The 22,186-nt window shown below is 53.4% G+C and overlaps 1 pseudogene; it reads left to right on the top strand.

Moving 5' to 3' along the window:
- LOC138382878 (rho GTPase-activating protein 27-like) overlaps positions 1–9,767 on the top strand; it is a 57,758-nt pseudogene extending 47,991 nt beyond the window's left edge.
- The last annotated feature ends 12,419 nt before the right edge of the window (positions 9,768–22,186 follow it).

Genomic DNA, 22,186 nt, shown 5'->3' with positions numbered 1-22,186 from the left:
TTCTTTGTGGCCAAGTAAATGATTTTTTTCTAAGTTTTTCATAGACATATGGAAAAAATGTACACTTTCTATTTAAGGGATAAAAGGTCCCTCATGTATCAAATCAAGTTTATTAAGTTTATTGATTATGTATAATTTAAACTTTCACTTCCTTTGTATCCTTTTTGGTTTTTGTCTTTTATGCTAATTCTGATGAAGTTTTATTAAACCTCCCTCTCAAATTTTCCCTATAAAGTTCTTCTGGTGCTTTTATTAGTTTTTGCTTTTCATATTTAACGATGCTGCTTTTGGGAGCGTGCAGATTTTGAGTATTCTATCTTTATGAATTGTGCATTCCTGTCACTACATGTCATCTCTCTTTATCGTGTTTTAGTGCTTAATCTTACATTTTACCCTTCTATTTTTAATACGGCCACTCTTTATTTTACATTATATTACATTAAAAATAAATCTTTTTATTTTCAACCATTATCATTTTTTAAACTGTATTTCTTGTATACATCATATCACTGCATTTTAAAACCTGAGCTGACTCTTTTACTAGGAGAATTCGATCTGTTCGAGCTTCATTTAATAACTGATAGGCTAATTTTATTTATTTATTTTCCACTGAGGAGTCATAAATTCTAGACATCCTATTTCACACCTGAAAACTTCAGCATGCATTTCTGAAAAGTAATGTTTTGTTTTTCATAACCACCCTACCATTGTTATAGCTGAAAAAATTAACATTCGTTCCTGAATGTTGTCTAAGACCTGGGCTATAGTCAAATTGCCTCCGTTGTCCTAACACATCTCTCTCTCTCCCTCAGTCTCTCTCTCTCCTGGTTTGTTTGCACCAGGATCCAGTCCAAGGTCGTGCCTTGCTTCTGGCTGTCTCTTTAATCGCTTTTGAACACCCCCCACCCTTTCCTTTGCCTTGACGCTGACTTGTCAAGAGACCAGACCAGTTGCCCCATGGGGTACCTGTCTGTCGTGTGTGCTGGCTTCCTTGTGGCAGCGTTTCCCTGTTCTAACCCGTGTGACCTGTGAAGCCGTAGGGTCTGAAAGGTTCAGGCGCGGGGATCCCCAGGGCTCAGCGACAGATGACGTTAAGGAGGCAGGAGTCACAGATGATTCTACCTGAGTAACAGGTGATGCTGACACGAGAAAGGGAGACAGTTTGATTTTGGACATCTTCCCAGGCCTACAAAGGACACCCGGCAGCAGCTGGATGTGTGAGCCTAGAGAGGGGTTGCGAGTTGGTGACCTACAGCTGGTCGTGCTCTCGCAGGCGGCAGAGCGAGAAGCCAGGTGAGACACCCGGCACTGAGGTCGTGGCAGGGGCGGCGCAGCCCCAGCCCAGTCAGGCTGAAGGAGGACCGGATCTGTCATCAAGGGAGTGTGGAAGGCCTTCCGAGCAGGGGGCTGGTGTCTAAGTGAGGGGCAGAGAAGTCAGCTCTGAAAAGGAGGAAGGGAGAAAGGAATCAGTCGGTAAAAGGCGATGCGAGCTGGGCCCAGGGAGCACCCAGGCCACTTCTTTGTTCCTGCCCAACATCTTACTTGCCTCTGTGAGTACACAGCTGTGAGATCTGGGTTATCGATATCTTATTATTGGTAATAAATATAATTAATGCAATTGTCCCATCCATCTGCAGCACTAAATACTTTGAAAAGCACTTTCAAGAACATTTCCTCATTCTATCTTCACTACAATTTCTGGAATGGGCAGAGTAGACATTTTATACCTGGGGAAACTGAGGCAGGGAGGCATTGTGACTTTCTGAAGGTCACCTAGGTGGCAAGTGGCCGAGTCAGGACTATGTGACCCCAGTGGTCCTCTGAAAGTCACGTCTCCTTCCTCCTTCCCTAGGTGGACAAACCCCCGGAGCCCGTGTGTGCCAACGTAGAGAGGCAGCCTCGGGCCACTTCGCCTGGCGCTGCCGCGGCCCCCCACCCCAGCCCGGTGTGGGAGACGCACACAGGCAGCAGCACTGGGCGCCCCCAGTACTACAACCCGGACACGGGCGTGACGACCTGGGAGTCGCCCTTTGAGACTGCTGAGGTCTCCGCTATCCCAGCCACCTCCCCGACCTCCGTGGGCAGCCACCAGAGCCTCGAGACCGAGTGGAGCCAATGCTGGGAAGAGGAGAGCCGCAGGGTCTTCTGCAGCCCCTTGACCGGCGACAACGCCTGGGAGGGGATGCGCCCGAGACTGGCCCCGGCCGCCCCAGGGACCAGAGGGCGAGGGGCGGGGCTATCTGCGATCCCTCTGGCCCCGCCCCCTGCTCCACCCGGCCCCAGGGACCCAATGGCAAGGGGGGGGCTGGTCCCTGCAGCCCCCCATTCCCGAGAGGGACTACCCTGAGTTGCTGACCAGTTACCCAGAGGAAGATTATTCCCCGTGGGCTCCCTCGGGAGCCCGGCCCCACCTCTCCCTTCACCACACCCCCCGGCTGGTCTTGTCACATCAGCCAGGACAAGCAGAAGCTTTACACCAACCACTTCACCCCAGAGCCGGTAGGGGCAGTGCGCAGGTGGACCCAGACAGCCGCGGGTGGCTCCCCTCTACTCTCCTCACTACGAGCTCCCCTTGGCACTCTGAACCGCAGCTCCCACGCAGACCCTAAGCCAGCCCAAGACTCGGAGTCGCCTGCATCTGCCTCTCCGAGCTTCCTGCTGCTGACCTGGACACCGGTTGGAGGGAGCCTTTTCTCTCCTCTCACGAGCTGGGTGGGGAGCCCTGATCCTCCCTCTCCCCACAGCGGGTGAGGTTGGAGGACCAGCACGGGAAACAAACAATACTTCTACAGCCCAGAGGACTCCTCCGTCCGGTCGGAGCTGCCCCAGGTAACCAGCTGGGGAGAGACGGGGAGACTATATATGACAGTGTCTTCCTCCCCAGGTCCCTGTCCCTGCCCCTCGAAGCATGCACAAATCTAGCCAGGACAGTGACACTCCAGCCCAGGCCAGCCCTCCTGAGGAGAAGGTAAGGGGGTGGCATGAAGGCCCTGGCAGGACCACCACAGAAGAAACGGGGAGTTTCTGGAGATCCTGGAGGCAAAGACTGGGTGGGACACATCTGTCTCCCCCATGGCCCCAGCACTAGCCCCCAGAGGTGGGTGAGGCTGGGAAGTGGGAAGGAATCTCTCCTGCCGCTGCTGCCGGGGCGCAGGCGCCACCCACTCCAGCCAGGAGGCTGGGCTGGTACCGAGCGTTCAGTGGAGACACAGGCCCAGCCCGTGGGGGGTTGCAGCTGAGGGGGAGACTGGCCTCTGCCCCCCATGCCTCACCCTCTGTACTCCCTGCTCGTTCCCTTTCTCTTAGATCAGGACCCTGGACAAGGCAGGGGTGCCGCATCGCACCAGGACGGTGGACAAGGGAAAGCGGCTCCAGGGAGAGCCCCCTGCGCCTAGACCTGGGCAGGGTGGGCCTTAAAGATGAAGTTCACTCCCCACATGCCAGGCTCTTATTAATCTTCATAGTGACCTCATGAGAGGTCCTGTGAGGAACCTGAGGCACCGAGAGATTAAAGTGACTTGCCCAAGGTCACCTGGCTACCAGGTGTTAGATTTGGGAGTCCACCCCTCACAGTCGGGTGCCCTAGGCCTGTTCCTAAGCTCTGTGCCCTGCTCCTGGGGCTAGGAGGGGCCTCAGCCTAGACCAAATCTAAGTCCTGCCCACCCGCCGCTTCCCCACCCCCATCTAGGAGGAAGCACTGGAGGGCCTCCTGGCCGGTGCTGAAGGGTGGTGTCCTGACGTTCTTCAAGGACTCACAGACCCCAACTGCAGTTGGCCTGGTGAGGCCCAGGCCCCCAGGGCAGGGACCCCCCCGCCTCCGGCCGCCCTGTCTGGCTTAGAACAGACCAGATCTGAGACAGCGGTCTGTGAGTGTCCAAGGAGCTGGGCCTTCGCAGGGAGCGGGTGACGACAGCAGGTTCACCCCAGGACAAGCAGTTTCAGCCACTCGGGGAAGGGGAGCAGTCCTTGAGGGTGGACAGCTCGAGGCTGGAGGGCGGGGAGGCTGGGGCTGGACACACCTGCTCACAGGGACGGGGCTCTGCTCCTTCCGTCCGTCTCCTGGGCGGACAGGCAGCAAGGGACAAGCCAGCCAGCAGGATCTCTGAGTTCCAGGAACCGTTGGGTCCCTTTCACCCAGCCACATCATCCTGTCCCTACGGCCAGTGTGGTAGCAGGCCCCTCGGAGCTGAGGGCTCCCTGTGACCCTGCCCACCCTTCCTCCCTGTCCCACAGAGGCAGCCTTCCAGGTTCTGCACCCCTGAGTACACGGTGGAGCTGAAGGGGGCCTCTCTCTCCTGGGTCCCCAAAGGCAAATCTAGAAGGAGAGAAGGGTCATCCTGATGTCCAGGGACCCTCACTGTAGGCGAGCCCCAAGGAGGAGCACCTGGGAAGAGCTGGGGCTGGAATTCTCAGGGCTCAAGGCCATGGATTCTGTAGTTCCCTCCCCAGGAGCTGAGTTACTCATCCTTGCCCTGAAGGTGGTGAGAAGTAGAGGCCTCTGGGAGATGAGACCCTGTGTGCCTAGAATAGTGGCCGCTAGAATGGTGGCAGCATCCCAACCTGAGGCAGGAAGCTCCCTGGCCCTGGTGCTTACTCTGACGGGCTGGGCAACCTGCTCTTTCTCCCCGGGTCCCCATCCTGCCCCTGGGCCAGAGCCCAGCTTCCCACTGGACTGGGTCCCCAGTGGGTAAGCCAGGGCGGTGGACGGGCTGCCAGGCTCCCCCAGCAGGCGAGGGTCCTCCCACGGCACGCCCTTCACTGTTCACATGCTGTCTCATTTTTCTTTTTCTTTTCTTTTTCTATTTTTTGGAGTTAGAATCTCACTCTGTCACCAAGGCTAGAGTGCCATGGCATCATCATAGCTCACAGCAACCTCAAACTCCTGGGCCCAAGCAATCCTGCTGCCTCAGGCTCCCGAGTAGCTAGGACTACAGGCACACACCACCATCACACCACCATGCTTGGCCAATTTTTTAAAAATTTTTTGTAGAGACAGGGTCTTGCTTTTTTGTCCCAACTGGTCTCAAACTCCTGGCCTCAAGCAATCCTCCAGCCTCAGCCTCTCAAAGTGCTGGGATTAGAGACGTGAGCCACTGCACCCAGCCTAAACCTTAGCTCTTAAAAAATGTCTAGTGTGTAGCTCCACAAACATGGGATCTAGAGGCATGAGGCCAGTGTCTGCAAAAGAGCTCCCCGGAGGTTTAGTTAGGAGTCTCAGGGCTGTTGGGTACCATATGGTGATGATAGCCAAAAGCATAACCTTGTACCTCAGCTCAGAAAAAGCCATTCTGCAAGGAGCCTGAGTGTGTAGCTTTCTGATGATTCACCAAGGTTCATTCAGTTCTAGAACCAGGATATCTACAGAGCAGAGTTGGAAAACTGGTTTCGTCTCATGAGCTACTCTGATCTGGAGCTACCTTGAGAATTCTGGAGCCTTCTCCAGGCTTGGCAGGGTAGGGTTCTGTGATCAACTAGCAATGTCTGCTATAGTGTCACGTGGAGGAGGGACATCACATTTGCTAGCCATGTGCCTTCTCTGACCTCGAGGGACAGCCTTCCAGCAGTTCTCTTATGAAGGTCATCTGTGGGCTTTTGACGAAAGTGTCGGAGCAGGACTTTCTGAGCTGTCTGTGCTGGCCAGGAGCAGGAGGCAGATGGTGCTGTTGGAAGCTGCTCAGACCAAGGGGAGGCTGACAGTCCTGAGTGGAGGTCAAGGAACCCCCTGCCTCCTGGCTAGCTGGCGGCCACCCTCTCTCCACTCCAGGTGGCCTGTAGGCCACTCCAGGACGTTCCTCAAGAGACAGCCCCAAATTCTATATCATCAAGGACAGATGGGTTAGTGGGGCCCAGGAGATGTCCACACCAGGTCTTCCTAGTCACCCCAAAGCCACAGAAAACATTAGTATCAGTCCCCCGAGAGCCGCTAGTACCCTCAGCCTGCCTGTGCGTGCGGCAGGATCGACGTGTCCTGCAGTACGTTGCTGGGTAGCTATGTAGCTTGGCCACATTTTGTTTTTTTAACCAGAACGAATCTGCAGAACAGCTTTGTCTTCTGCAGGAAACTTTCAGATACGAGCTGACTATGTTTTGAGAGAGCTGCCACGGAGAATGGAGGTTGTTTTAGAAGTGTCATTAGGCCACTCTCTGGGGTCATCCCCAGCGGGGCCCCTGCCTGCTTAGATCACAGTGGGGCTGTGCTGGCCGCTGCTCAAGGGTCTCTAGTCATTGCAAGGGAGGTGGAGGGGTGGAACATGCGTTTTTCTTTTTTTCTTCATTTTTAAAGCAGTTTAAATATTAATAGTATTCATGTATGAGTTTAAAAGGACAGTCGAAAGACAGTCCTCTCTGATGCTAGAAGTTGTTCCTTGTTTGAGACAGTTTCTGCTGCCTCTCCCACTGGACCTAAAGGGCAGGGTTGGCGGGGGCTGCACTGCCCAACATTGACATTAACCCTGAACTTGGTCCTCAGAGCCAGAGGCTACGGAGGATCCATCCACTCAGAAAGGGCTTGGAGCTTCAGGCCTGTTGTAGCCAGTTTTCTTCTGGCATTTTGTTTAATTTCTGCTTCTCGAATTTCTGCATCTCAGTAAAGTGGGCTGGGGGGTGAGAGAGGGTGGGGACTCCTGGCTGCTAAAAGAGGGCAGCACTCTAAGTCCTCAGTGAGCGCATGGGAGGGGCACGGAGGACACTCGCTTCCTCTGGGATCCGCTTTCAAATTCTCTCTCCCCACATCTCTTTCCCTGTCAGTTCCAGTGGCCGAGGCTGTCCCTCAGGAAGCTTCCCTTCCTTAGATTTCTGCAGGCCAGTGCTCTGGGTGAGGGCCACCACGTCCTGCGGGGGCTCATGTGGAGGTGGGTTGGGGCAGGGGAAGTTTCCCCGACAGCTGAGCCATGCAGATCTGCGCTCCACTGCCACTAGCTATGTGCCCATGAGGAAGCTGCTAAAACTCACTGAGCCTTGGTTTGGTCATCTGTAACACAGAGAAGCTGTCACCCACTGCTTTAAGTGTGGGGGAAGCCCTTGGTTCCATTAGGCTCTGAGTTCCTGGGGCTAGGGGACAGGTCACCACCATCTCTGTACCCACCTCCCTCGGTGCCAACACCCAGGGCAGACTCAGGGAACCAGAGATGACCCAGTGATTTGTGTCCCTCTAGCTACAGAGTCGCAATGGCTCGGAGTACCTGATCCAGCATGACTCAGGCCATCATCAACACCTGGCACAAGGCCATTGCCCAGGGCATCCAGGAGCTGGTAGGCAGGGCCTGGGGTCTCTAGGGCCACTAGGGAGGGGTGGCCAGCTGTTAAACAGGGCAGCTGTGCCCACTGTGGGACACAGGGAGCTCCATGGCACCAGTGGGCAAGCGCCACTCCCTGCAAATGCAGTGTCCCCTGCATGGCTGGGATGGCAGGATGCTAAAGCAACTGCCTCTGTCATCTGTGAATCCAGCCCGGGGGTGGCCCTGCAGGCACCCTCTCCACGTGCGGTGGGGGCTCACCCTAGAGGAATTTCCCATTTTGAGGGAGGCAGGAGGAAAAGTAAATATTCTGGGAACCAACTTCAGGCTGGAATGGCAGACTGAAACTAGAAGGAAAAGTTTACAAGTATTGATTTCAAGAGTCCCCCATTTCTTAGGTTCAAAATATCAATTGTATAAGTAGAGATAGGTCAGGTCCCCTCTGACAACTATTTACCTGGAAATGACCTGGGGGGTTTTGACCCGTAATTCCCTATGAACCAACACTGGGTGCAGCTTTTGGCTGTATTAATAGAGGTAGGAACCCAGAGCCAGAGAGGTGATGTTGGTGCAGTTGTCGGCAGTACTCCGGCCCCAGCCAGAATTAGAAGCTCAGAACTGGGAGCCACTTACTGGGTTACGTCTACAGGAGCTGAGGAAAATACAGGAAGAGGGGCCAGGCACTGGGAGGTGGGTAGGGGAGGACAGGATGACTGATTCCAACACCTGTTCGGCTCCAGGCAGCTAAGGAGGCCAATGTGCTGAGGTTCCATAGTAAAGGTGAGGGGAGTTAACCTGGGTAAGGGAAGAGAGATCGCTTTGCCTGAGGACCGTGCCTGCTAGGAGGGCATTTCAGGTCCCTTGCCCCTCCCCAGAAGGACCCCCAGCTGGCCCAAGGTCCTGCCTCTCTGAAGCTATGTGATTGCGGTCTGCAGACTTCCCCCCCCCCCCCCGCCCCAAAGGAGGAAAGTGAGAGCGGCAGTGTGGCCTTCGGGTCTAATGAGCCCTGGGAAGCTGGCAGGAGAAAAGGATGACACGCGGCTGAGTCCCAGTGTGTGCAGGGCACGGGGTGGGGAGCATCCCAGAGACCTCTCTCAGCGGGTGGTGATGCCCCGCTGGGGCCTGCCCTGCCAACAACCGAGATGCCACTGACAACTCACAAGGTCCTACTTTCCTCTACATCAGGTGCGCCCACCCTGGGCCCCAGGGGTCTGGAGAGCGCAAGTTTCTGCAGGGGCGGCCCACGCTGCTGCCGCTGCGGTAGAAGGGCTACATCAAAGGTACCGGCTTGCAGAGGGCACGCACGGGTGGCGCAGGGCCGGGCGACGGCCGCTGGGCGGCGCTGACGAGCCTGTCCCCTAGACCAGGTTCAGCCGCGTGCTGGCCGCGCTGTGCCAGGGGCAGTGGAGCCGGGTGCTGCGCTTCGTGCCCCGGTGGGTCGCGGTGCGCGGTAGTTGGGGTGGGCTGGGCCTCCTGCCAGGACTGCAGGATGGAGACCCCTGGGTGGGCGCAGGGTTGAGTGGGGAAAGAACAGAAGGCCTTGAGTAGGAATCACAGCAGGGGCTTCAGCCCCACCCCTCCCAACCCGGGTCCGCGCCTCCCTCCATCCCAGGGCTGGACATGGACAGGCTGTACCGCATCAGTGGAAACCTGGCCACTATCCAGAAGCTGCGCTACAAGGTGGACCACGGTGAGGCCGGTCCCCATGCCTCCCTCCGGGGCCTGAAGGCGCTAAGGGGCCCTGACCTTCCTTCCTCCGCCCCAAATGAGCGTCTCGACCTGGGAGACCTACGCTGACGCTGGGACGACGTGCACCTTATCACGGGCGCCCCCAAGCTCTTCTTTCGGGAGTTGCCCAGAGGTGGGGTGGATGGGGCAGGAGAGAAACTGTCCTGCCTGGGGCCACCGCCTTGGCCAGGCTCTGTGCCACCGACCCCGCTCCCCTCGCAGAGCCCACCCTCCTCCTCCTCCTCCCTCCCTGTCTGACTCCCTCCCTGTCTGACTCCCTCCCTCTGATCCTTCCCTTGCTTGAGTTGCACGACCAGGCCCAGCGCAGCCGCTGTATTCGTGACCTGGTGGGTTCGCTGCCTGCCCCCAACTGCGACACGCTGCGGCTGCTCTTCCAGCACCTGTGCCGGTGAGCCGGGCGGGTGGGTGGGAATGGGGTGGCGGGTCCTGGCAGGACCCCCTCCACGGCTCCCCCTAGCTCTGAGCCCTGATTCCACCTGCCTGGCCGCAGGGTGATGGAGCACGGCAAGCAGAAACGCATGTCGGTGCAGAGCGTGGCCATCGTGTTCGGGCCCACGCTGCTGCCGCGGGAGACAGAAGAGACCAGCATGCCCATGACCATGGTGTTCCAGAACCAGATGGTGGAGCGCATCCTGCCGCAGTGCTCGGATATCTTCCCGCCGCACTGACTGCGGACCTGCGACTGGGGGCGGCTGGAGGCCACCCAGCTGGACTTCAGGAGACCCTCCGCCTCCCTCGCGTCTGCAGGCGGTTGTGACGTCCTCACCTCTCGGTTCCGAGGCTATGGTGACCCCTGGTGGGCAGTTCGCAAAATGTGATTTTTTTTTTTTTTTTTCTGAGGCATGTCCTGTTTGGGGTTAATTGGGTTCTGCTTTGTATGGCAGTGTCGCCCCCTGTGCGCATGCGACAGTGTGCGGCTGAGTGTTCTGGGAGAGACCATCCTGGGAGGAGAAATTTGGTGAGGGGGCTTCCCGGCTTCTTCGGGCCTTCCCCTGAATGAGGCCCTTCACCAAGACTCCGTGTGTCCCATCCCTGTGCGGATCGTGAAGCAGCTAAGACAACTGCCTCGCTGCCCAAACAGGACTGACCCGGCCTCCAGCGTGGGGAGCCGGACCTGCCCTCCTCAGGCCTCAGGGATGATGCTGCTGCGGGCCCGCCGGCAGGCTGGCTGCAGCCCAGTTTCACCTGCTTTCCTGTTCTGGCTCCATGCTCCTGCCCTCCCTGACCCGCTGGTGCTCTGCGCAAGGGTTCTTCATGTTGGCTAAATGTGCACTCTGAACCTGCCACTTGACATGCACCGTTTCCACACACCCTCCCATTTTACAGATGAGGAGACTGAGGCTTGCAGAGGCAAAGCGACTTCTTCAGGGCCCAGTAGAGGATCTGACTCCCCAGAAAAGGCTCCTCTCACACTAGAGCACAGCTGGGGGGGGGCCCTTCACTGTCAGGTATCCCTGTCTGGTGCCCACCTAACCTGAAGAGTTGAGAGGCGCTGCGGGGTGGGGCAAAGGAGGACACAACCCCAGGATAGGAAGTGTGAACCCTGGGGTCTGCAGCCCCTCCCTCCTCAGACACGAGCCACCTCAGTTTACAGATCTCGGCCCCCCGCCCCACCCTCCTGTTCATTTTTTCAAAAAATGACAGCTACTATTTATTGGACATTGGTACCACACCAAGCATTTTACTTGGCCTATCTCCTTGTTACTCACAGCCAATATTTATTGTCTGCTCTTCTGTGCCACACAGTGTGTCCTGGGCCGGGGACTGCACACACTGCCTGCCCTGGTGGAGCTTATAATCCAATGGGTGGGGCTGACCCACGCCCACGCCCACCCCAGTGCCAGCAGGGCCAGGGCAAGAGTATACACAGAGGCCTCGCACTGTACGTCTGGACATTTGGAAGTTATAAATCAAACTAACAACTGTTAAATAAAATATGTTCTATTCCCCTACTCTGACATATGCTTTGATAGTGACCTGGAAGGCCAGGTTCTAATTTAAAACTTCTGTGACTTCTGAGTTCCCTGCCCCAACGTGGGCATGAGAAGAGCTGGCCTGGCCCTCAGCCTGCCCGCTTGTCTTCCCACCCCCAGCCATCTTGGCCCAAGGAGAGGTCCCCATGCACACGTGTGGACACTCTAGTCCCTGTGTGCAGCTGCCCATACCTCCTGCAACCCGCTGCCACTTGGCTGCCCCACTGGTGACACAGTCCACCCTTGAGGGACATTCTGGAGTCCCTCGTATTGGGAGTGTGGTCTAAAGGGGAGGCTCTGGCCTTCGAGAGGGCCCCACAGATTCCTTATCCTGTGAGGGGAGCCACAAACAGAGAAGGTCTGGGCTGGAGTCTTGCCAAGCAGGGGACCCATGGCAGGGACGCCCCACACCCGAGTCTAAGGGTGGAACTGGACAGACCTTTAGCAACTGATGACTTGCTCAACCACTGCACAAGAGCTGGGAGAAGCACAGGGTGCTCTGAAGATGTGTCAAGGCGGTGACTGTTGTCCAGGGATCTGAGATGCCTCTGCAGAAGCCACATTTGAGTGAAGCAGTAAAGAATGAAGAGTCAACCAGGCCAGGGGTTAAGGGAAGGGTGTCTAGTCAGAGGGAACAGCATGTGCGAAGGCTCTGGGGCAGAAAGGCTTGTGGGGAGAACAAGGTCTGAGAGAAGACCCTCATGACTGGAGCCCAGAAAGCCAGTGGGCATGGGCACCAGCTGAGGCCAGAGAGCTGGCAGGGGACGGAGCATGTGGGGCATGTGGCCGAGAGCTTTGGGTCACCGGGACAACAAGCTGGAGTATCCTTGGGCGGAGAGGTCTTGGGAAGTGTCTGCTCCCCACCCCCACCCCAGGCTTATGACTCTGCCAAGGCCTCATGGGCAAATAATGTAGCAGCAGGCTGAGAAGTCCTAGAATCGTCACATTTTGTCACAAGGAAGAGCTTCAGAAATCACCCAGAAATCAAAGCTGATCTCTGTCTTTCAGGAATCACCCATTGCCAATGAGAAAACTCCTAGAGAGACGACGTCAGAATTCGCCTGAGGTCACTGGCAGGTTGCTGGCAGGGCCTGGCCCAGAGCTTTGTTTGCACAGTCTGAGGACCTACTGTGTGCCCCACCAAAGTCTGAGGCACAGCAGACGTCCTCAACACTGAGCACAGCGTGTGGTAGGCACTGTAGGTGCACTGCCAAGATGTTTTGAAGGAACTGGACTTTGTCCAGAGACAGAAAGACATATAGAAACAGTATCAGCCCTTTTGAGGCTCTGTCTGGTTGGGGAAGGGACATAAAAAGGAGTGACAGTGGCACAGCTGATAAGCTAGCGCAGGGGCCTGTCCCCAAGCCTACAGCCTCCTAGCAGGTGCCCCTAAGTCCTCCTGCAGCGTGGAGTATGTCCCTGCAGCCACTCTTGAAAAGGCCCTGGTGCCCGCCTGATTGCTAAGTCCGGTGGACACATGAACTGCCTGCTGTCCTCCCTGAGACACACCGCTCCTTTGCCCCAGGCAACCCGGGTCCTCCCCATCACTCCACCCCTCCCTTCCTCAGCTCCCCCTCCTCTGCCCGCCCTGTAAATGGTGATGGGCCCCAGGTTGTGCCCTCCCTGGGGCCCTCATGCCTTCCACTGTGGGCACTCAGCCACCATGCCTGCATGTGTCACCCAAATCTCTATCACCAATGCAAACCTCTCTCTCCCGAGTCCCATGTGCAAGGTCCACCTGCTTGCAGGACACCACCACGTGGATGGCTGCCAGAAACCCCAAGTGCAACCTGCCTGCAACGAAACTCCAAACCAGCTCTTTTCCCTACTTCTGAGCATGGCACCTCCAGTCCCCAAGTCCCCATCTTCTACCTTCTAAACATGTTCCAGATCTGCCTCTTCCACCCTCCCCTGTTCTCTCTCATCTGGGTGAGCACAGCAGCCTCTGAAAGGGCTTCTCGCCCCGTTCCATCCTCCACCCAGCAACCATCTGACCAGGCCACGTCCCCAATCTCCGCATGCCAGCTGTGCCCGTGCCTGTCACTCCCAGCACACTGCAGGCTGCTTCTTGCCTCAGTGTCTTTGAGTCGACGGTCCCCCCGCCTCTCCCACTTTCCCCTGTCTCATTTCTCCTCTGCCTTGAAGCCTCAGCTCCCCCATGTGTGCAGCTCCCTCGTCACGCTCAGCTCGCTGGACGCAACTGCGCTTCCGTGTCCGCCTCTCCCGCTAGGCTGTGGCCAGCAGAATGTTCCCAAGCCTCACCCACTGCGCCGCCAGTGCTGCTGCCTCACTCGTTTTGTCGCCAGATCGCATCCCATCCTATGGATATGCCACGCTGTGTTTATCCATTCATCAAATGATGGACATTTGAGTCGTTGCCACTATTTGGCTATTATGAATAACGTTGCTATGAACATCTGTGTACAAGTTTTTACCTGGACATATTGTCTTAGCTCGGCCTGCCATAGCAAAATACCATAGACTAGTGGCTTAAACAACAGAGATTTGTTTCTCACAGGTTTGGAGGCTGGAAGTTCGAGATCAAGGTGCCAGCATGGTCGGGTTCTGATGAGGACCCTCTTCCTGGTTTGCAGACGGCCGCCTTCTGGCTGTGTCCTCACGTGGCAGACAGAGCTTGCGCTCCGGTCTCTTCCTTTCCTTACAAGGACACTAGTCTCATTTTACAGCCTCATCTAAACCTAACTACCTTCCAAAGGCCTCACCTCCAAATACCACCACATTGGGGCTTAGGGCTTCAACATATAAATTGGGGGGGACACAAATATTCAGCAGATGACTCATGTTTCAGTTTCTTCAGGTGCATACCTAGGAGTGGAATTGCTGGATGAAAGGTAACTCTGATTTAACCTGTTGAGGAACCATCAGATTGTTTGCAGCGGCACGAATTACACCTGCCAGCAGGGCACGAGGGTTTCTGTTCTCACTTTCTGCAACGGCTGTCTCGGGTCTTCATTCTCCTCAAACCCCTGGCCCTCCCGACCTTCCCACCCTCTCAACAGAGGGCCTGCCTCCACCTCGCAGGAAAATGGAAACACCTGTCCCAGCATCCAGATCAGACCTCCCCCACCCCACCCTCCCTGGCCTCCTCTCCCTGGAAGCTCAGAGCAGACGTTTCTCTAGGGCACAGCTGATCTCCGTCTTTCGGGAAATACCCACGATCACTGACCGCTCCTCTCTCTTGCTCACTGAACTGCTGTCTGGGGTTGAGGGCCCGGGAGACGGAGACCAGCAAGCAGGGAGCTCACTGGGCATGCTCTCAGGACCGACACCTGTGCTGGGGGAGGCAGGATGGAGCCGAGGGACAGTTGAGCTGTGACGCAGGCCCATGGAAGGCCTCAGCCACCCCACCAGGAAGCTCTGGAGCAGGCACAGCCTCAGCGTCACACCACATTGTGGCCAGGAGTCAGGCCACTGCCTTCCAGGGCTGGGGCAGGGAGGGCACAGATTGGGGCCACATGGCTCTGTTCAGCCCAGGGCGCGTCCTGGAGAGAGGCTCGGAGGAGAGCCGTCAGCCTCCGGCCCCCCTGCAGCTGGGCCAGCTCAGGTTCGGTCCTGGGATTCTGCGTGGTGCCCGTGGCATCCGTTCTGACTTCCAACAGGCCCCTTCCCCTAACCATGGGATCGTGTTCAAGTCTCTCTCTGAAAAATCCTCCCTCAACCCCACATCCCCGCAACTGCCTGCTTTCCTCCTCCTCCTCCTCCTCCTCCCCGCCGAACTTCTTGAAAGAGTCCTCCACACTCACTGTCCCCACGCGCTGCTCCTGTTCACTCCCCAACCCCGATGCACCAACAGACCACTGCGATGCCACATCATGTTTGTTGGGTACTTTTGGGTCTTCACAGTCATCGTCCTCTTGGGGACACCCTGTCCTCTGCTGGCTGCTCCTGCCTTGGAAACACTGCCTTCCTCTCAGCTTGCACGATGCCACGGCCTCATCTTCCTCCTACCTCTGGCCAAGCAGCCTGTTCTCTGCTGCATGGCCAGTAAGAGCAGAGCCCGTGGGGCCAGCCCTCCTCTCCCTGGCCTCCCTCCCTGGATGTCGCCGTCCACACATGCATCCACCGCCGCATCAGTGACTAGTGAGCAGGCATGACTGCCCCTCAAAACTCTCAACCCCAGTGTCCCCTTGACGACCTGATGATGTCTGCTCTGGGACAGTCCTCAGTCTGAGACTGGATTCTTGCTCCTCCCCACACCTGTCCTCCAGGGTTTTACCTGTCCCAGGAGCAGGCTCCACCCACCCCCAGCCGGGCAAGCCAGGAACCTGGGAATGTGGCCTGCTCCCTCCATCTCCCCCTCTCTGCCCGCCTCCCTACCTGACCTGTGTCCCAGTCCTGTCGTTCCCCCCTCTGCCGCACTCCTCCTCTCCAGCCAGGGCCCCTGCTCAGCCTCAGGGGCTAAGATCTCCCACCTGGACACTGCAGCTGCTCCCAGCCCTCCCCCTCCCACATCCTCGTGGCCCCCACTGCCCCCAGCCTCATTTAAACACACATACCTGATCATATCATCACCCTGCTTAGAAACCATCCCACCTGCCCAAGGAAAAGACCCCAAGCTTTAGCATGGCCTGCACACCCCTCTGCCTCCTCTTGTGACGCAGTGTGGCTCAGTGGCTGGGAGCATGGGCTCTGGAGTCAGGCCACCCGGATTCAAATCTGAGCTCCGCCATGCTAGAGGATTCTGGGTAATTGACTCATCCTTTGTGTCCCGTTTCCTCATCTGGAGAATAGGGATGCAACAGCAGCACCGGCCTTAGGGGGGCCGGGCAGATGACGAGATGACACCTGCAAGGTTGTGAGAACACAGTCTGTTCAGAGCGAACATTCAGGGAACACTCGCTGGGCCTCACACCTTACCCGCTTTCTTAGTTTCTGCACTGCAGCTACACTGGCCTCCCATGGGTTTCTCAAATGTTTCATGCTCCCCCACCTCCACCCCAGGATCTTTGCACGTGCTGTGCCCACGTTGCAGTTCTCTTTTCCTTTGCTTAGTCATCTTTTAGCATTGTGCCCAGGTAACCATTCCTCAGGCAGCTCTGCGGAGTGCCCAGCCAGGTCAGCTTTCTCTGTTACACACCATCAGAGACCCATACGCTTCTGTTATTTCAGTTTGTCATTTCACATTTATACATCATGATTATTGCTGTGTGTCCCTCCCCCCACAATCCTATAAGCCCAGGAGGGCAGGGACTCTGTTGTTGCTCACCATCCTACGCCCAGCGCCCAGCACACCCCAGCACCTGCCCGGACTCAGAAAATATTTGTGAAATGAATGAATGAATAAATGAATGAATGACTCTCCCTCTGAGGTCCTACAGACACTTGAAACACAACACACCCCCCACAACTGCCTTCTCCTGTCTTTGCCACCTCTCTCCTCCTTGTCCCCAAATTTACAAATCCCGGAGTCCCCCTAGATGGCTCCTTTCCCCACATCAGCCAGTCACTACGTTGCCCAGATTGCACCTCTGAGCTTTCCCACCCCCACCTCACTCCAGTCCCTCCTAGGCTGCACCCTCCACACGTCCCACCTGGACCTCCTCTCCTCAGGGCAGCTGGGTTTCCGGCCTGCGCCTTCGCTGCTGACCACATTGCCGCCTGAATGATTTGTCTAAACTGTTAGTCGTGTTATGTCAACTCTGACTTAAAGCCTTCATTGCATCCATGTCCCAGTTGTTTCTCCTGAAATGTAGGACTCATGAAGCGAGTGGCACATGACATGATTCTGGGAGGTTCAAGGACCTACACCATGCACCAGGGCACCCTGGGGTGACCATTAACACAGAATTGCAAGATGAGAAAGTTGGTTCTTTCTAACTCTGATTACACTGAGGAGAAAGAAACATCTTTTTTTCCCTCGTTAATTTCTCCTTCTTGCGGGAATCAGGACTCCAGCCACAGCCGCCGGCCAGCCAGAAAGGCAACTAGCAGAAAAAACAACACAACAAAAAGAAAGACAATTAGTGATTAATAGATGGAACGATAACATGGTCTTATTAACATTTTTATTTTATTTACTTTACAGTTACCTTCTATATGTGACATGTGATATCAGGTTTCTTTTTTATTCTTTCTTTCTGTAGACCCCTTAGCTGGGACTATAGTCACACACCACCACATCCAACTAATTTTTTCTAACTCACGCTTGCTCAGGCTGGTCTCGAACTCCTGAGCTTGAGCGATCCTCCTGCTTCAGCCTCCCCGGAGTGAGATTTACTTTTGTACCTTTACATTTTTTTTCATTGTGGTAAAATATACATAACATAAAGTTTACCATCTTAGCCTTTTTTTTTTTTTTTTTGAGACAGACTCTTGTTCTGTTGTCCAGGCTAGAGTGCTGTGGTGTCAGCCCAGCTCACAGCAACCTCAAACTCCTGGGCTCAAGCTATCCTCCTGCCTCAGCCTCCCGAGTAGCTGGGACTACAGGCATGTGCCACCATGCCTGGCTAATTTTCTTCTATATATATTTTTAGCTGTCCAGATAATTTCTTTCTATTTTTAGTAGAGACAGGGTCTCACTCTTGTTCAGGCTGGTCTCGAACCCCTGACCTCGAGTGATCCTCCCACCTCGGCCTCCCAGAGTGCTAAGATTACAGGTGTGAGCCACCACGCTCTGCCGAGGTTAATGTTTTGATTGCTGGACTGCTTGCTCTGTCCCACTAGACTGTAAGCTCCACGAGGGCAGGGACCTCCACCTTGTCCTTGGCTGTCTCTGATTCTGAGTGGCTGGTACGGTGATGGGCGCAGAGTAGGTGGTGTTCAGTCGGCATCTGTGGGAAATCAGGTAATAGCTACGTTGTGAGGGCTGCGTGGGCAGAGGCCCTTCTGACAGTATTCCAGAAGGGTGGCACTTGGTGAACAAAGGCCTGGAGGTGGGAAGCAGCAGGGTGTGGGGGGCAGATGGGCTGCAGTTGGCGTGGACAGGCAGAGGCCAGAGGGATGAGACTGGAGAGGCCCTCAGCCTCCCTCACTCCTGCCTATTATGAGACCCCACAGCCCTAACACTTTGTCTACACTTCCTTCACACCCTACATCCTGCCTCATGTGATGCGAGTTGATTCATCAGCACTTACTGAACCCCTACTGTGTGCAAGGTATGGCATTGGGGCAAATCACCTACCATGTGCAGCACAGGCCAATTTCCAGAGTGATTTGCCACCCAGTATCACGCCTCATGCTCACAGCAGCCCTACAGAAAGGAATCGTCCATCCGTCCATCCGTCCGTCCATTCCCGTACTCAAACACTTAGTAAATGTGTATCAAGTGCTGAGCACGTGCCAGGTGCCAGGAATGCAAAGCAGGCAAGGCCAGCAAGGCCCTCATGGAGTGGGGAAGAACGAACTCGTAAACAAACCAGCAAGGCAGTCTGCAAGTGTGATAAACTCTGTGTAAAACCTAACAAACGGGTGATATTGTAGGGAGAGACTGGGCCCATCACTCTGGTCAGTCGGGGGGCTCTCTAAGAAGGTGCCATTGGAGAAACCTCCAGCCATGGGAGGAACACGCCAGGCCGAGCTCGCAGCAAATGCAAAGGGCCCGGCAGCATGGGACAGTACCTGGGCATCGGAGGGACAGTACCTGAGTGTCACCGGAGAACTAGAATATTCGATGGGGTGAAGTGGGGAGAGAAAGGGATGAGATGGAAGAGGAAGCCAGCAGCCAGATTAGGAAAGGCTTGTCGACATTTGGATTTATCCTACTGTGAGAGGTTTTCTTTTTTGAGACAGTCTCACTCCGTCGCCCAGGCTAGAATGCCGTGGCGTCAGCCTAGCTCACAGCAACCTCAAACTCCTGGGCTCAAATGATCTTCCTGCCTCAGCCTCCCAAGTAGCTGGGACTACAGGTGTACACCACCAGGCCTGGCTAATTTTTCTATTTTTAGTAGAGATGGTATCTTACTCTTGTTCAGGCTGGTCTTGAACTCCTGAGCTCAAGTGATCCTCCCTCCTGGCCTCCCACAGTCCTAGGATTACAGACATGAGCCACTGCACCTGGTCCCTACAGTAAAATTCGAGTCCACTGAAAAGTTCTACAGAGGTGAACCAGTGTGTCCTGGCTGATGTCTCCACACCATCACTGGGCCACTCTGGAGGCCGTGGAGATGGGAAGATCCACATTGGCTTAAGGTCTATGTGAGAGATAAAACTGTCAGAACCAACTCCAGAAGCCTTGGTTTCTCTTCCAAACTATTTCTCCCCATCTTTCCAGTAAATGGCACCACTGCAACCCTATGGCTCCAGCCAGAAATGTCTAACTTCTGCATCCTTTCTTCCTCCCCTCCCCGCCCCTCCCCCCGCCTCCAGCTCTGTCAGTGTCCACACCAGGAGAAGGGAAGTTTCCAGGCTGTGCCAAGTTGCGTTTGAGGTTAAGGTGCAGCCAGGCAGCCTGGCCGTGGGAGAGTCCCAGCTACTGACTCTTCCCTGCTGCAGGTGGAGACAGTGGACATTCAGCTTCAGCCACAGTGAGGTTCCGCCAGGTGAAGATGAAAAGGGACAAGAGCTGGGGCTGTTGCCAGGAAAAATCAAAATGGTAGACCATGGACTCCAAGTTGGGAAAGGAGGGAGGGGACAGGGGAAACGTGGCAAAACTAGGGCTTTAATCCTGGCAGCTTTGCTCTAGAAACCATGCTCTTAACCATGACACTTGACCACCTCCCTCAATAAAACCCAATTTTATGGATTGAAATCCAACGTTCTTTTCATGACATTTTTCACTTTATTAACAAGTACATTTTAAAACAAGTTAAATGTAACCCTGTGGAGAACTTATAGACTCTTACCCCTCTGAATACCATACCTGTGAAATGTAGGACTAACTTTAATTTATAGGAAGAATGGAAGTAATAGCTTTGGCACAGAATTCTTTTTTCCCTTAAAAAGAAAACAAGGGTGGGAAAGTAAGCAATGATACTGAGGGAAAAGGGAGAATGTCCTTTAGGACTAGCCATATACAGAAATCTAAAAAGTAGCTGCAAATTCACTCATATTTTAACTATATTAAAGCACTGGCTCATATATCGTGGGGGGTTGGTTCATAGATAACTTTGTAAGTCTGATTACAGGCGTGGTTTCGTGTTTTAGAAAAATGAGTATGTATTTAAAAATTTTATAAAATGATTTCATAGTGTCTGTGGACTCTAGGTTAAGGACACATTGCACTAAGAAGCTCCTTAAATCTTTTGGATAATTTGTGATTCTATAGTCTGACAGTTTCTGGATTAGGGTCTCTTAACATGTAGCTTAATATTAATATTACATACTTAGAAAATGAGTCATATGCTTTATTTCTAAAGTTCCATTAAAACTATTTAGTATTAGGTATATTAATTTTCACAATAACATTCTTACATGGAGAAAGAAAAATAAAATATGCAAAATCAGCTTCTCCAGTTATTCCAATGTTTTAACTATTTAGGAATATACTTTCTTTCTAAGGAAAAGGAATCCATTAATATGCAACATCCACATATAAAACAGTCAGGTAGATATTTAAATTCATATTGGTCTCAGCAGGAAATGGCTATGCTCTAGGCACATTTATGGCATGCTCGATAAATTAAATATTGATAATATAGGAACTATAAGGAAACTATTTCCTCAATATAAATCTGCCAAGAGGCAGATACACCAAACGCTCCCATAGATGCTTTTAATTCTTTCTTGTCTTGTGTAAGCACAAGGGAAACAAATATGACTCAACTATTTTTAAAACAACATAAATGAATTAAATACATTCTCTAAACTGTGTGTACATCTGAAAAATGGTTAGATACTGAATATCTCAATCTTAGAAATAAATATCTTTCAGAGAATACTTCTGAGTGATATCAGGAAGATGGTGGAACAGGAGGTTACCTGTTTCTATCCCCCCACGAGAATTCTGCACCCATTACAGACAAAATGCTTTGTGGGAGACTTTGGATTCAGGCAGGAGGTTGTGGAGCCCCAGACCTAGGAGGTTGTTTTGAGAGTGCCTAACAACACACAGGTGAGAGATCTGGCAATTGCACTCCCAGGTTTAAACCTGGAAGCAGCTTCATTTCTCAAAGGGCTTAGCTATAGGGATGAAAACGGAGACATTACAACTGAAGCCACAGAAATACCAAGGATGATGAGAGACTATTATGAATAAGTATATGCCAACAAATTGGAAAATCTAGAAGAAATGGATACATTTCTGTAACCTACCAAGACCGAATTACAAAGAAATAAAAAATCTAACTGGACCACTAACGAGACAGGATATTTGGCAAGAATTTTTTGGATAAGTCCTCAAAATCACAAGTAACAAAAGCAAAAATAGGCCGGGCGTGGTGGCTCACGCCTGTAATCCTAGCACTCTGGGAGGCCGAGGCGGTTGGATCGCTCAAGGTCAGGAGTTCGAGACCAGCCTGAGCGAGACCCCATCTCTACTAAAAATAGAAAGACATTATATGGACAACTAAAAATCTATATAAAAAAATTAGCCGGGCATAGTGGCGCATGCCTGTAGTCCCAGCTACTTGGGAGGCTGAGGCAGTAGGATCGCTTAAGCCGAGGAGTCTGAGGTTGCTGTGAGCTAAGCTGACGCCACGGCACTCACTCTAGCCTGGGCAACAAAGTGAGACTCTGTCTCAACAACAACAACAAAAAAAAAAAAAAAAACAAAAAAAAACAAAAAAAAAAAAGCAAAAATAGACAAATGGGATTACATTGAACTAAAAAGCTTCTGCACAGCAAAGAAAACAATTAACAGAGTGAAGAGACAATCTACAGAATGGGAGAAAATGTTTGCACATTAGACATCTGATCAACTATTAATATCCAAAATATACAAGGAACTCAAAACACTCAATAGCAAAAAACCAAATAACCCTATTAACAGATGGGTATAAGTCGTGAAGAGATGTTTCTCCAAAGAAGACATACAAATGGCCAACAGGTACATGAAAAAATGCTCAACATCGCTCATCCAAACCACAATGAAGTATTACCTCAACTTAGTTAGAATGGCTATTATCAAAAAGATAAAAGAGAACATTTTGGCAAGTATGTGGAGAAAACAGATCTCTTTTATAATATTGGTGGGATTGTAGGGATAATAGAAGGAGGGTTCCTTGAAAAATTGAAAATAGAATTACCGTATGATCCAGCAACCCCAGTACTGGGTATACACACAAAGGAAATCGTATCAGTATGTCAGAGTGAGCTCTGCAGTCTCATGTTTAT

This window comes from Eulemur rufifrons, chromosome 4, assembly GCF_041146395.1.
Source record: "Eulemur rufifrons isolate Redbay chromosome 4, OSU_ERuf_1, whole genome shotgun sequence".
In the NCBI taxonomy this organism is placed as follows: Eukaryota; Metazoa; Chordata; class Mammalia; order Primates; family Lemuridae; genus Eulemur; species Eulemur rufifrons.
Note: the sequence above shows the minus strand (reverse complement) of the source record. Positions and strands in the feature narration are given on the sequence as shown.